This window comes from Theropithecus gelada, chromosome 2, assembly GCF_003255815.1.
Source record: "Theropithecus gelada isolate Dixy chromosome 2, Tgel_1.0, whole genome shotgun sequence".
NCBI classification, from domain to species: domain Eukaryota; kingdom Metazoa; phylum Chordata; class Mammalia; order Primates; family Cercopithecidae; genus Theropithecus; species Theropithecus gelada.
Window position 1 is genome coordinate 99,156,466 of NC_037669.1, and position 14,919 is coordinate 99,171,384.

A 14,919-nucleotide genomic window follows, 5' to 3' on the forward strand; every position below is an offset into this window, starting at 1 on the left:
TAAAAAAAATAATAACACTTCTATTCTTAAGAACTAAAGAAGAAATCTTAAGAGAAAGTCCACTGGTCCGATCCCCAGGACTGATGGGACCTAGGGTGGCGTCCCTGCCTCAGCGCCCGAACCCCAACTCGCCGCAGGAGCTGAGAAGGCGGAGCCCCCCCGTCCCCACCCCGCCCCCCACCCCGGCCCCGGCGCATCCCAAGGCACAGGGTCCCTCCCCCAAACTCGGCCAAGGCCAGAGCCCCGGACGGAAACCACAGACCCCCACCCCCACCCCGCCGGCCATCCGGGCTCCTGGACGCGCACCCGCGGCACCCCCTCCCCGCAAGCGATGCCCCCGGGGCCCCCGAGAGGCAGCACGACCGGAACCCGGGCCCGGCCGCCGCCCTCCGCGCCCCGGGCGCGGCCCGCCCCCACCGTCCCCTACCTGAGCCCCCCACTCCCAACCCCAGGCCTCCCGGCTGCGCCCAGCCGGGCTCCCAGCCCGCCGCCCGGACCGCGCGCCTGCGACGAAGTTTGGCTCCGAGAGGAAGCTGGAGCAGCCCCGGAAGGATAAGGAAAGGAGCGCCCAAGCACCTCAGGGGAACAGGCTCCTCCCGTCGCGGGAGTCCGACCGTCCTCGACCTGCGGTGGCGGCTCGGCGAGGACTGAAGCTGCTCCTCGGACCTTCCTCCGTCTCCGCCTCCCCTCGCTCTCCGCTCTCGGGGCCGGGCCAACACGACTGCCACAGACCAAGAGGCTTAAAATGGCGCCGCACAAGGAGCTCTTATAAGTCGCCCAAAAGCTGCTGTATCCTGCCGCCGCCGGCGCAGCGCGGAGCGCGGAGCGTTCCGCGGCGCGAGGACAAGGGGCGGGGCGCGACAGGGCGGTGGAAAGTAGTCCCCGCGCCGCCCAGCAGTCAGCCGCCGTCTTAGCGCCCCGGGCCGGGGCGGGGTACCGGGGCACGCTACGGACGCTCCCCGGGGTGACGGCTGGCGGTTGCCCGCAGCGCGGGACCTGAGGGCAACTCTTGAGGGCGCCGTGGTCTGCGTCGGGGAGGCCGGGCCCCCGCGGCCTGGGTTGGGGAACGTGGCCCCGGTATCCTCCCCTGTCCCAAGCCCGTCACCCCCGCCCCCCGCGTTTCCCGAACCGGGAGAGCAGCTGCAGGACTCTGCGCGCCTTTCCCGCGGCCTGCGGAAGGTGGCACCTCGGCCCTGGTCTTCGGGGACCACGCGGGGTGGACGGGACAGGTCCTGGGAGGGCGGAAGTTCGGGGCCAGGGCGGCAGTAGGGGCTCGGGGTCAGCGCCCGCCCGGCTTGGGGCGCTCCCGGGTGCCGCCGCTGCCCGGTCGCCGGCCGGCGGGCTCTCTGACCGGGCGCGGGTTAGGGGGCTTCGCCGACCTTGCCGTCTGTGCCGCACACTCGCTGCTGGACCTGGGTCGCAGACCAGTCTCACAGCACCCCCAAAGCCCCCCACTGCCCGGATGGTGGATCCCATCTCTCAGCAGGCTGTTCAGCTTGAATTTCAACCTGAATAAGCGGGCCGAGCCGCCTTCTATCCCCACTCACGAAGGCTGTAAACTCTTCGTAGAATGGGCGCCAAGCCCGCAATTCAACAAGTCCTTATGAGTACCTACTGTGAACAAATAACTAATGGAAATGGATTAGCTCCAGAGCGCTGTCAATTAGGTTAATTCTTATAGATTCCATTTTTATCTGGTTCCACTTGTCACTAGGTATCAATAGATTTATTTGTGGGGATTTTTCTTTGGAGAAAAAGATTTTTACGGTATTACTTATTTGAGAAATACAAGTATGTTTTTATAGAGAAAGCTATCGATTAGGCAGCCTCTAATTTTTTAAACTAATTTTCTATTTAAAAGCATTTTGTAATTCATTTCAATAAACTGAAAAATGTTTCCCATTGTAATCCAGCAAAATAGACGCTTGTCAAAGCTGCAACAATTATGATCGATTCACTTTCTCTAGCCTATTGTTTGTGCTTATTTTTCCTCCAAAACATTGGAGAGAGTACAAAAAGCAACAGTGAAAGTTACCTCTATGCTTTTATCCCAGGACTACAATTAATACAAGCAAACAATAGGTCTTAATACATAGATGCAGGCAGAAAACCCATTTATTCATTCACTCATGGAGGTGGGATGTGTAGTTTAAGCATAGCTCATGTTTCAGGGCCAGCATATTCTTTAAATAACTTATTTTTGTCTTAAAGATATTTTACTATGTAAGTGGTAATGCCAACTGCCGTCTGTCACCATAGCACATGTGGGCCACTGCAGTGGAAAAAGTGTACACAGTAAGATGATGTTCAATGAGATCCATTGTCTAGAAAGACCTTCTCATTTGTATCTTTCCTACTAATTCTGTAGAATTAAGTATAGCTATTGGTTGTGGTCACAATTCAAAAAAAAAAAGGAACCGAAAAAGGCATTTCATCAAAGCCATGTTTCTAATACAAACTCAAAAGTATAAATGGCGTTTTCAGGTACTGATTCCTAATTTTAATTGTCATTTGGGAATTAAGGAATATGCAATTGATTAAAGTCATATATTAAAAATCAGACGACAAATTAACCACTTTTACAGGGCCTTTTTTTTTTTTTTAAACATGTTTGCTTTTTCTATGTGCAGCTTTTTTGTTGTTGAATAAGGCACTCTTGAAATTGGTTAAGAAATATCTGCACCATTAGAAGATCTAAAGGATAAAAACATTTCTGTATTTGTATTTCTCTGTTCCATTATCAAAATAATGGAATCATTTTTCTATAATTTAAATACTTTAAATTTAGAATTATGATTTTTAATCCCATTTGGCACCGTAAACAAATACATATTATTAAAGAAAATGTAAAATTTGCAACAGCGCAGCTTGCTGTTTTTCCCATCATATTAAGTGTACTGAAGAATTACAGGTTGACTAGCATTAAAGCAAGTTAAATTTAACATAGCTCCTAATTTTTATTTGCATGTTTCGTAAAGCAGAAATTGTTCTAGTTGTCTCACCAAAAATAGGAGATGAATAACTTCTATGTAATGAAGACAAACACTATCATTAAATCAAAGAAAAATACATTATCAAAATACCTGAGTTTGGTAAAATAAGTAATTTTGTAAAATAATTTTTTTAAATTGACTTTGGACAATACATTTCATAAAAACAATTGGTTATCTGTTTTATGCCTTTTCCTTCTAGAGCCAGTCACCCTGGGTTTGACATAAATTAATTTTATAAAATGGCGACAGACAAGTTGTTCTAATTTTTAGGCTGTGTTCTTAGAAATCAAAAATGTCTCCAGCTAGTTTAAAAGAGAAGATATTTCTTTTCACGCTATCAGGCCACTGGCATATAAAGCAGTGGTAGATCGAACCTGAATGTAAGGCATCCCTTCCCTAAAACAGAGGCTTTTGATTACCTTTAAGAGAAAAAAAAAAAAAAGCCCAGATTATTTCACACTTCAGACAGAAATATAAATCACAGAAATATGCCAGCATTGTAAAGAAGGTTCGTTCACTTTTACTTAACTCTATCAAATCCATTAATTAAACATTTATTGAGCACCTAGGACAATGAGCTTCCCTTAGAGAGAGGGAAATGGATGACTGGCTCCATGTGATTAAGGCTCTTAAATTAATGTAAAATTGTATCTGTTAACCCTATTTAAAAAGAAGCAGAAACGGTAGAAAACAAGCTGTGAAACTAGGGTGTGGTCTCCCTTGGACTCTACATCCGAATCCCCTCGGAAGGCTCCTCTCCCAGCAGAAAGGTAAGAATAATATTCCATGCATTTAAAAACAATCCCAACTCTCCAAGAAGGCTTGTTAAAAATATTTCTTAGGACAATGTAAAAACACTGGACAACAATCAGGATCAGCTTTTCATTTAGCAGTTCATCAAGTGGGCTATTTATGGATTGGGACTTTTGATTTGTAATACATCATCTCGGGGTTCGGTGTTATCTTTTGATTTCTTTCCAGCTGAACAGGCTAAGCAGTTGTAAATACCTCTTGTCAGACTACATGGTTGGCTATTCTCGCACGCAGAAGTAATCTAGGAACCCACTGGGCAAGTTCGGCGGAAAGCCACTGTGGAAAGCTTGCAGCTGATGTATACTGCAGAGCGAGGGAGGGGCGGTGAAGGTGGCGGGAGGCAATGGCCATGGTGGTTGCTATGGCCTGGTCACTTCAGTTATGTCAGGAACACCCTACATGCTTGAAGTTATGTGTTCTCGAGGCCTTCATTGGTTTCCCATACTAAGGAAGTACATTTTAATGGCTACCATACAAAGTATGAAGGAGAAGCAATGGAGTCATCATCCATGATATTCAAAGAACATAAAGGTATATATGTTTCTCAATGTTTCTAAGAACTCACACAAGTACCGCTGCATTTCTAAGAAATCATGCTTTGGAGACACACACCCGCAACACACGCACGTGCACACACACACACACCCCACTATTAAAAATTTCAAAATGGTTGCAGATATTTCATTCACAAGAAGGTTAAAGGCGTTTCCCATCGCAAGAAGGATTAACTTACCGGAGGATTCTGGGACTGCAGATGTATACTGCGGCAAAATCCTAAATTCATCGAAAAAAATCATTTCTGGACTCCAGCTGCTGAAAATAATAGAATTATAGTAAATCATGGATAAGATTAAAACAAGCCATTTTCACCTTCCAACGTGTTCAGAAAAAAATGATTCTTTTAAGTCATTTCTTAAACAATGCAAATTTTAAAGTAGCTTTTCTTTCCAGACCTCGCAGCGCCATGAAATCGATAATTTTTGATCTTTTGGTTAGTAGGCAACATGGTGAGCTATTGCAGGGACTGCAGGCAGCAGACATGTTCTTGTCAGCTAAAAATTTTCATATTGTTTTTGAATCCATTGAGATTTGTAGATGTGATATCACCGGTTTTTTGTTTTAGCTTGCACTAGGCAATAGGGACGCAAACCCTCAGTTTATCGACATATACATGTCTATTGCTTTATATGTATTAAAAACAGGGAGTCTTACTGGATCTTAAACAAAAAATTATGTAAAAGGAGTGGCTGGTGTGATTATAATCCCATCATGCAGGGTCCACGGTTCCCATTTAGTGAAATTTCGCAGAGGGCAACTTCTTAAGAACATCCCTGCTGTGCAGAGTGAAAAGCATGAACAAACCAAAGACAGAATTCATCTGTGTTTATATTTTACAAACAATGAAAAACCTACTCTTTGTATGCCTTTTTTTCCCCCACCTTATTATTTCATGAAAACTGCAGCATTTTCCCCGCCCCCATCCAAACACTCACCACCCTAGCACTGCAGTATTCCGTCCCTCTTTGCTTCTCCTTCGTCTTCTTTTTCGCTTTCACAAATTCTGCACGCGCCATCTTTGTGTGGGGTGATTCTTTGCTAATTTCAGTTACCCATTCTCTTACAAATCAGTTCAGAAATAGAAAATTATAGTGCGCTTTGGGGCTTAATTTGCCTAAATTTCTTTCATTCTCCCCTTCTGACATAGAAAAATGGAAACAACGGGAGCGGGGAGAAGCCAAAAAAAAGAGAGAGAAAGATATTTCTATTATTGCCATAACCTGTTGTATACAGTGGTAATAAAAAATATTATTAACATAATAGCAACAGCTGCAGCCTAAATAGAAGCTATGAGATAATTAATGTGCTACAACAAATTAATTTGCTGTAGGTGCTTCTGCTGTGAACTGAGTAACCCTTGCCATATAAAGTCTAAATACAATTATGATTCCCCCCACACACTAAAACAAAATACTGAGTAAAATGTCCTGTTTAGTAAATATACCTATTGAAAAAAAATTCTCCCCAGTTCTTTTCCCCCTGCCCCTCACCAATCCATGCTAAAAGGTTAAGTCATCAATAGGTAAGTGTGGAGTTACATCGATGTGTATATGTATGTGTGGGTATATATGGAGACTATGGCATTTTAAAACATAGAGGTTTTATACTGTGTCTTAGTTGGAAAACATATGGATAAGCTATAGATTTCATTTTTAAAAATATAAGTAGTTTATAATATTTATGAGCTTCGTTGGTTTCAGAACAAAAATTACATGTTTCCATGTGTATAACTGGAAAAAAATAAGTGTTGAGCAATTACCTAACTGAATTAATAATTTTTAAAAATCATCTATCTTATCAAAGAAGAAAGTGTGTTTATAGTGTAGCACTCTTTATTGATGCAAAAGAAAATTTTCTCTTCCCTTTCACCTGCTGTCAAGTTGAGTGTTTAAGGAGAGTGGTTGCTGGTTGTATCACAAGTGTGTGCCAGAAATATGTTGTATCAGAGTAACATGGGCAGGGCCTAGAGAAGGTCACAGTGCCAGAAGCAAATGTCCATTTTCTATTTTGTACCATTCAGCAAAAAATAACTTTGGACCTAGAAAAGTAGAAGAACATACAGATTGAATGTTTTTTTTTTAACTACTTGTCTAAAAAATTCTTAGGGTAAGGATGTAGTGATTTCTGATTTTTCTCCTAATAATGCTGCCCAAAGAAATGATATTTTTGTTTGTATTGCAGTCTTAATTTTTTGTTTGTTAAAAAGCAAAAGAAATAAATTTTATCATGGCCAAATTTTAAAAGTTATTGGTTGTTAAATTTTATTATATTAGATGATCTTAAAATGTAATGCTAAATCTTATAATACAGTTGTTGCTTATACAATGCATATATTTTAACAGCATTTTGGTATAACTTTGGAGGAATTTTAGTTCTAAGCGAAGGTATAAAAGTATTCAAACAGAACACTGTTCCAGCTATACCCAGAAGGGACACTGCATTTACGTGGATTTTCTTTAAAATATATTTTATTTCACATCCTCTTTTTAGGTGGACAGGCAAAGCTCTTAGTCACTACCATTCTCTGTGGAGAGGTACCGCATGTTTGTCACACCATTTCTCATGCAGCGATGGACATGCATTTTACTCCATTTTTCTTTTGTTTGTACTAAAGCTTTTTCTTCATAATCTGTTTTCAAATCTGTTCATGTTTTGAATTGACAATTGTAGAATTTGAGTTAGGGGGAAAAAGAAAAAGAAGCAAAGGTCATATTGATTTTCTTTTAAAAAGAAGAGGCAGAAATAGCCAATTCCATGATAAAAATGAGGAAAGTGGACAAGTATGAAATATATACATCTCCACTGGGAATTTCTAGTAATTTTCATGTCAGCTGACAGTGTCATTCTACCAAATGGAACTCGCTGAAATCATATAGTTCTTTAATTATAAAATCATTCTGGGAAAAGAAAAATGACTTTAATTTCTGTTGCTTCAAGGGGTTGTCCGTTCAAGATATTTTTCTGTCCACTATAAATTGTATTAGAAACTAAGCTGTAAGAAATAAAGATACTACATGTCTAACACACATATTCCTTTTTCTTATTAATGTTCTTTTTTCATACAAACCTATCCCAGTTCTTTCAACCCTTCCTCATATGACTTACCTTTCAGAACCCTTATTCGTAGATTGTCAGTACAAGTGACATAGTGCCGATTCTGAACAATTTAAAAAAGGGTAGTTGTTGTAAGCCAATTTGTTTTGGGGTGGTTTGTTACATAGGAAAGCTAACTAATAGAACAGAGATAATTCAAATTTTGTCTTGTTTTAAATAATCACATCATACTGCAGGTTATGAGCTGCTTATCTTCTGACACAAGCATTTCTAAAGATTTTTCATTGTACTGTCTTCTTAGTAAAATAATTTTGTATGTGCACTCCCAGGCACATATTTACTAAAATTATATATATGTACAGATGCCATTACATATATTAAATATCAGTGAAGCTTGATTTCTTTTTTTAAAATAAAAAATAAATATAGTGGTTGTAGTCATTATTTCCTCATTTCAGTGGATCCTCATGTGCCTTCTGGGTTATAGTCACACCATTCAGGACCACTGTTCTAAAACTCTCAAATCTTTCCCATAATTAGCTTTAAAGCATTATTTTACCTATTCCAAATTTGTGCAATTCATTTTTAAAAAACTAAACCCAGAGCTTGATTTATTATAGTTACTGATTATTGAAGAATCCTTTAGGGAATTACACCTTGATCTTTCCTATTAACTGACTTTCAATAAACTCCCTTTGGTAAAAATTGCCATTCATTTTTCTAGCACGTGTTCCTAAAATATATACAGGTTCATGGAGTTTCTTGCATCACCATTTTCTCTTGATATACACATACACACACACTATTTTAACAAGGAGTAATTAACAGAGAGGAAAGTATGCCTTTTCAATGTCAGAGGATTCTAAGGACCTCAATAATGGTTGTACTTTTAACAGCTGTTTGTTGAGAATCTATATAATGACAAAAAGCTACAAATTCCGTGTTGATTTTAAACAAATATATGTTTTATTAATTTCAGTGGCATCTGAATTTGAATACTATTTGCAAACAAATGTGGAAGACTCATTTTTCAGTGCATGAACACTGCTTAGGGATTGTAATGGGGTCTTGGAGCCTTGTTTAACTTGATAGTTAGAAACCCACTGCTTTAATGAATACAGAAGATGCAAATCCCGTTCTGATGTGCATTATCTGTGTGATCTGAACAGGCTCTTTAGCTTCTCTCTGCATCTTGGCGTCACTGCTGTAGTAGTAGTAACAGCAGTGCTAGTGAGTCACAATAATCCCATTGGTGGCTTCCATTTAGTGACCTACCACCAGGTAAGAGCTTTGCCCTTCATGACCCAGTGAACTTCACTCTTCATATATAAGGCCTCTTTTAACCATCACAACTAGTGAGGTAGGGAAACATTCTTTTCCCGGTTTTACATTTTGGAAATTGACACTTAGAGAAATTACAAAGTTTGCTCAAGTTATAAGCTAAATAAACACAGAGCTGGGATTTGAACTCTGGACCTGTACTGTTCAGTTCAATAGCCATTAGCCACATGTAGCTATTAAAATATAAATTAAATTAAATTAAACTCCACATTTTGAGCACTCAGTAGCCATATGCAGCTACTATGTTGCACAGCACAGACAAATAATATCTTATCACTGTAAGTTCCGCTGGACAGTACTGAACTCTGCTGACCAACTGTAAAGCATGTACTTCACTGGATTTAATTATTCCTTGCCCATTCATTCCTTTACTTGTTCGTTCATTCAACAAATATTTACTGAATACCAACTATGTGCTTGTCACCCCATGGGCCACTGGAGAGTTATCTCACTGCATTGTGTTCAAGAGCAAATGAAATAGACATGAAAGAGTTGTTTGAGCTCTACGGTTCTAGATAAAAGTGAAATACTTTTATGTTGGAGTGTAGGGAAATGCTGCTTCATTGAGAGCAGGGTCTGTGTTACCCTTCTTGAAGTCCTCTCTTCTGTCTCCCATACACCCCTGTGCCCTGCATTTAGCAGAGTACAGTACCCATCAGAAGTGAATGCAAAGCCTCGCATTATAGTGCACATGGATCAGTTTTTGCCTGCTCACCTGACCCTTTTCCTAAGCTTGGGGAGTTCCCCAGGTAGAGTATTGTGGGCCACATGAGCCATGGTAGCTGGAGCATGAAGTCCCCCCTCCCCCAATCAGGTGGTTCTGTTTGGGACTTTGGTACAGATGACATAAAGAAGCTGAGGCAGCTTTAATTATTTCAGTGACTGCATCAATAATATTCGGTTTCTATGTGGCTGTCACTTTACTGAAATTGTGATGGGTAATCTTGAAAGCAACTTTATTTTTGTCCACTCCCTTAAGCCTCCTTCATGAGAGTGTTTCTGAGTGACTTTCCCTTATTTTGTCACAAATAAGTTCTATGGTTACTGAGTTGCAAAACACAGTCCCAGTATATTAATCCACACTTTTATCTTTAGTCAACGGTAAAAATTCTCCCTCTGCCAGCTAGGGCTGTGAAGAGGGTGAGCTGTCTTCTTCCTCTCACCATCACCTCCTCCCCACTGGCTAGCAGCAATTTTGATTCCCTTTGGGGTTGGGGCCATGTGGAAAGGTAAGAGGAATGCAACATTTCTAAACAGACTGGTTACGGTCATAAACTGGCTTTAGCCCTTTGGGTCCAGCCAGTGTCTAAAGGTGTGCATTTTTATGGGTTCATCAGCAGCTCCCCTACAAACCCTTCTGACTCCCTCTCCCTTGAGCATGGTGGGACTCCACTAAGCCCTTCTAAGTTTCTCTTCAAGGATTGTTCCCCAATCTTAGTCTCACATGCCTTTAATGTGCTCACTGTTCCCAGTTCCGGGTCATTTGCTTTGACCTTTCTGCCTGGTAATCTACCTTACATTTCATTCCGACATCTAAAACCGTTGTATTTTGGTGCCTCAGTTGACACTTCTGGTCTGACATCCTGTTCCCCTAAAGGATTCAGAGGCAACCAGGGCAAGTGGGTACAATGGTAACTCATAAGATGGTTCTGTAGTTATTGCTCCCTAGCCCCATTGGGTTGCTGCTTGCATTTCAAGCCCATTGCTTCTACCCTTTCTGGTGATTCTTTGAACTATCCAATATCCTTCCAATCAATTTCTTTTCTGCTTTAATTAGTCAGAGTCATTTCTATTCCTTGCAACTCAACACCTGGTTTGATAAACCTTCTGTTTTGATTATTTTCTACTATTGTCTGTCTCCCTAGTTTGTATTTAGTCATTATACCTCTACTATTTTTCCAGATTTCAAAGTAATACATGTGTCATGTAAAGCATTCCAATAAATAAAAATGTACGTGGTAGAGTGAAAAAGTGCCCATAATTCCATGCCACCAGATATCCATCAGTATTTCTAAATTTAATTTTCAAATTAAATAATGCATTCACGTGTGTGTGTGTGTCTGTGTGTGTATCTCTCTTGGACTGGTATACCAGGCCAGATTCATTAGCTCAGCTTGATTGGGTTATATAGCCTTCCCCTTTCTTTCTTTTTGTAACATATATGTTTTGTAGTAAAATTATTTTATTTAGCTATAATATCCATCTTCAGCCACTAGAAATAAAAATTTCCATGGTCTTCAGGAGAACTGAATATCACGTTCTTATAGAACATCCATTTTATTATTAAAATCATTTCTAAACCACTCTACGTGCTCAACGTTCTGTTTTTACACTCAGATATGGGTTTGTGGAAAGACCATAAGGCACCAGCTCCATGAAGTGGCAACCTGGTCCTTGCTTTGGAAAATCCTCCAGGTATTTATTCAGAAATATATATTTCTATATATAATTTCACTCTGTCCACCACTTCCCACCACCACCACCACTCTTACATTAATGCCATTATTAATTTCTCCTGTATCCTGTCCACTTCTCTATGAAAATATGAATTTGTATTACTTTCCCTCTCTTTTTAAAATACGAAAGATAGTATAATTTTCTTGCACTTCATTTTCGTCACTTACCATATCTTGGAAATCTTGCCACATCAGTACTCAGAGTGCTGCCTCATTGTTTTTATAACTGCATAGCATTCCTTGGTACCTTAATTTATTTAGCCTCTCCCCATTGATGGACATTAGATTGTTTCTAAGCATTTGTCATTACAAACAATGCTGCATAATGATTTTGCACATGTGTCATTTGCTACATGTGCAAATCTTAGCTGTAGGATCAATTCCCAGAAGTGGGTCTGCTGAGTCAAAAAATACATGCACCAAGAGGGAAGAATCAGTATGACATTGTCAAATTGCCAATATCTAATAGGCACTCCCAGTGATCATCAGTTCTGTAACAATTTCCATTCTCACCAGCAACGTATGAGAATGCCTATTCTCTGGCAGTTTCATCAATGGAGGGTGTGTGGAAGATATGGCTATGCCCTACCCACACCCTCTAGACAAGTCATCTCTGTATTACAGCTGCAACCCTCTGTCCCGGGGCATTTTGTTTATTTTTGTGGCTTTAGGAAGCAGGTTTGACCTGTATGTGAGTGTGGGGATAGGGCAGAAGGGCCTGAAAGTTAATTTTCCACAAGCAGCCATCAAGCAATGATAGGGAAGTAGATGGATAAAGACTAAAGACCCCTGCTTTCTCATTCCTAGAGAGGGTAACACTAAAATGTGTTCTACACTGTATCCCAGAGTTCCCCATCTGAGCTCCAGGTCTCCATAGTGTTAAATGTAACACATCCTGATAACACATCCTTCTGGACTCCTCTCTCTCTCTCCCCTCCTCACTTCCCTGCTGGGGTTTCCTAAAATCATCTCCCAAATTAACTATTTAGATTAAAATACTTGGGAGAACCTAGTCTAATTAGTTTGTCATCAAACTTTTGGAATTTTATAAATGACATCTCAGTGTAATTTGTGCATTTCTCTTTTGGATGAGGTTGAGCATATTTTCATGCATCTGAATATTTTTCTTTCTATTTCTGTAAACTGATGGGTATATATTTTGCCTACTGATCTCTTCAATTTCTACAAAATCTCTATAGTAGGAAGATTCAGTCTTTGTGATACAAATATTTTTTCAGTTTGTTGTTTGTTTTTGTTTATGGCGTTTTTATGAGGGTTTTTTGGTCTCCTCCTCCTCTTCTTTCTTCTCTTCCTCTTCCTCATCCTTTTTCTCCTTTTTTCTTTTTGCTTTTCAGGAGATTTTATTTTTACCTAGGCAAATTAATCAATCTTTTCTCTTGTGTCTTCTGTATTTTGAGTTATAGTTAGAAATGCTTTTCTTATTCCAAGTTTCAGAAGAATAATTCCATATTTTCTAATAACACTTAATTTTTATTTTTACATTTATATCTCTAATCTATTTGAAACTTATCTTAGAAGATGGTCACCAACTTTTATCTTCATTGTGATTTTCTTTTTCTTTTGCTCTATAATCTCTCCCAGAATCACCCACTACTGTGAAGACTGCCCTTGGAATACTTTGAGCAAGATGTTGTATTTCACTGCCTGAATCTATTTCCTCTTGTAAATGATTATGAGTCTCTTGGCTTTCCTCTTGACCTGGCCTTTACTACCCTTATTAGCAGAAGGATTTCCTGCTATAGCATCTCTCTATCTGGAATAGCCTCTTCTGTATCTTTTTATTTTGTGAGTCTTTATCTTATCTTTCCTGAAAGTGCACATTTTCTTCCTTTCCCATAGCTCTTCATTTTTTCTTTCGTTCTGCACAAAATGGCAGGGCAATTTGTGTGCCATTTTCATATGGTATTGGATCCAATCTCTCCTAAAATTGCAGTTGCAGCTGCTGTTGCTTCTTTTTTTTCTGAGACAGAGTGTTGCTCCATTGCCCAGGCTGGAATGCAGTGGCACAAACATAGCTTGACCTCCTGGGCTCAAGCAATCCTCCTGCCTCAATCTCCCAAGCAGCTGGGACCACAGGAGCATGCCACCACGCCTGTTTATTTATTTATTTTATTTTTTGTAGAGGCAGGATCTTGCCATGTTGCCCAGGCTGGTCTCGAACTCCTAGGCTTAAGCAATTATTTTGCCTTGGCCTCCCAAAATGCTGGAATTTCAGGCATGAGCCACCATGTCCAGCCAGCATGTTTTTAATGCAAGCCCAAAAACCAATGAAAAAGATTGAGAGGGCCCTAATGGTTTTTAAAATCTGGCTTTTGCAACTTATCACACTGCTATGTACAGTTTAAATTGATAGTTGTTTACTCTTAGTGAGAAAAAATACCAATAGATATTTAGATAGCTGATAGAAAATACAAATAGATGATAGATAGATAGATAGATAGACAACCATGACTTTTATTCATCTCTAGAGTATCATAAACTGTTGCACAAATCACATGTGTGCATGAACTTGATTAAATTCAGTCATTTTGGCCAAAGCAGACAAACTGGAAGGATTAAACCTTTTCTGATTTATTGCTGCCTGTTTGGCCATCCCTTAGATGTGGTTTTTAAAAATACTGTTTTTGTGCCTCTGATACCTTTTAATGCTATCTCGGGCGGATTCTACCCCCAAATATGGGTGAATCATACTCACTGATCTTTGACTTTTTTTCTAGTTGAGTAGCACTCACAGACACATAGTTTCTTCTTAGAAAGAAGGAAAGAAGCCCATCATATTCTATTGTCCTGCTTGATACTGTCTTATCATTGACTCAGAGGCCCTACTGAGCATGAGACAAATAAACCAGCCATAATTCCTTCCTTTCATGGGTGTTTTAAGCTCCTTTTGCCCACATGTGATAGAAAGAAAGCATGCTTACACCTGTAATCCCAGCACTTTGGGAGGCTGAGATGGGTTGATCACCTGAGGTCAGGAGTTCGAGAACAGCCTGACCAACATGGTGAAACCCTGTCTCTACTAAAAATACAAAATTAGTTGGGCGTGGTGGTGCATGCCTGTAATCCTAGCTACTCTGGGGGCTGAGGCAGGAGAATTGCTTGAAGCCGGGAGGCGGAAGTTGCAGTGAGCCTAGATCGCACCATTGCACTCCAGCCTGGGCAACAAGAACAAAATTTTGTCTCCAAAAAAAAAAAAAAAAAAGAAAGAAAGAAAGAAAAGAAAGAAAGCTTGCTACCTCTACCTGTTTACTCAACTGCCTCTGTGTGCACCAGCCTCTGCTTGCATTACCTGGGAAGAAAATATTCCTGCCTTTTGCAAATGGAATAAACTGTAAGTTCGACTTTTCCAAATACTTTCAAAGGCCTTACTTTTTCTTGCATGAGACCAGAGGAGTAAAACTGGGTGGCCTAATGCCCATATCCCTGTCAGTTCTCCATTCTCTCTGCAAGTTTTCAGTGTAGCCTCTGTGGAAACTTCCATCGCAGCCATCTCTCGGGCACCCCCACCCTCCTCATCAGAATACTCCTCCCCTGGGTGTCACTAGCTGTGGGATTGTAAGGACCATTATAATAAAGGTGACAATGACAGATCTCAAGGAAGTGGAGCTCCAAAGTGAGGGAGGGAGGCACATCAGAGAGAATGGGCTCCGCAAGCCTGATAATGAGCATGGAGAGGACTTTTT

At 40.6% G+C, this 14,919-nt stretch overlaps 1 protein-coding gene across 6 annotated transcripts in view; it reads right to left on the minus strand.

Moving 5' to 3' along the window:
- Positions 1-5,331, minus strand: part of CTNNB1 (catenin beta 1) — a 45,580-nt gene extending 40,249 nt beyond the window's left edge. For 2 of the 6 annotated variants that reach the window (XM_025376625.1, XM_025376624.1), the window contains exon 1: positions 577-796. The gene's annotated coding sequence lies outside the window, so the exon portion shown is untranslated. Of the gene's footprint in view, positions 1-576; positions 822-4,539; positions 4,617-5,299 lie in introns of those variants that run through there. The other 4 variants (XM_025376626.1, XM_025376627.1, XM_025376623.1 and 1 more) reach the window with 4 other exon arrangements.
- Between the last annotated feature and the right edge of the window lie 9,588 nt (positions 5,332-14,919).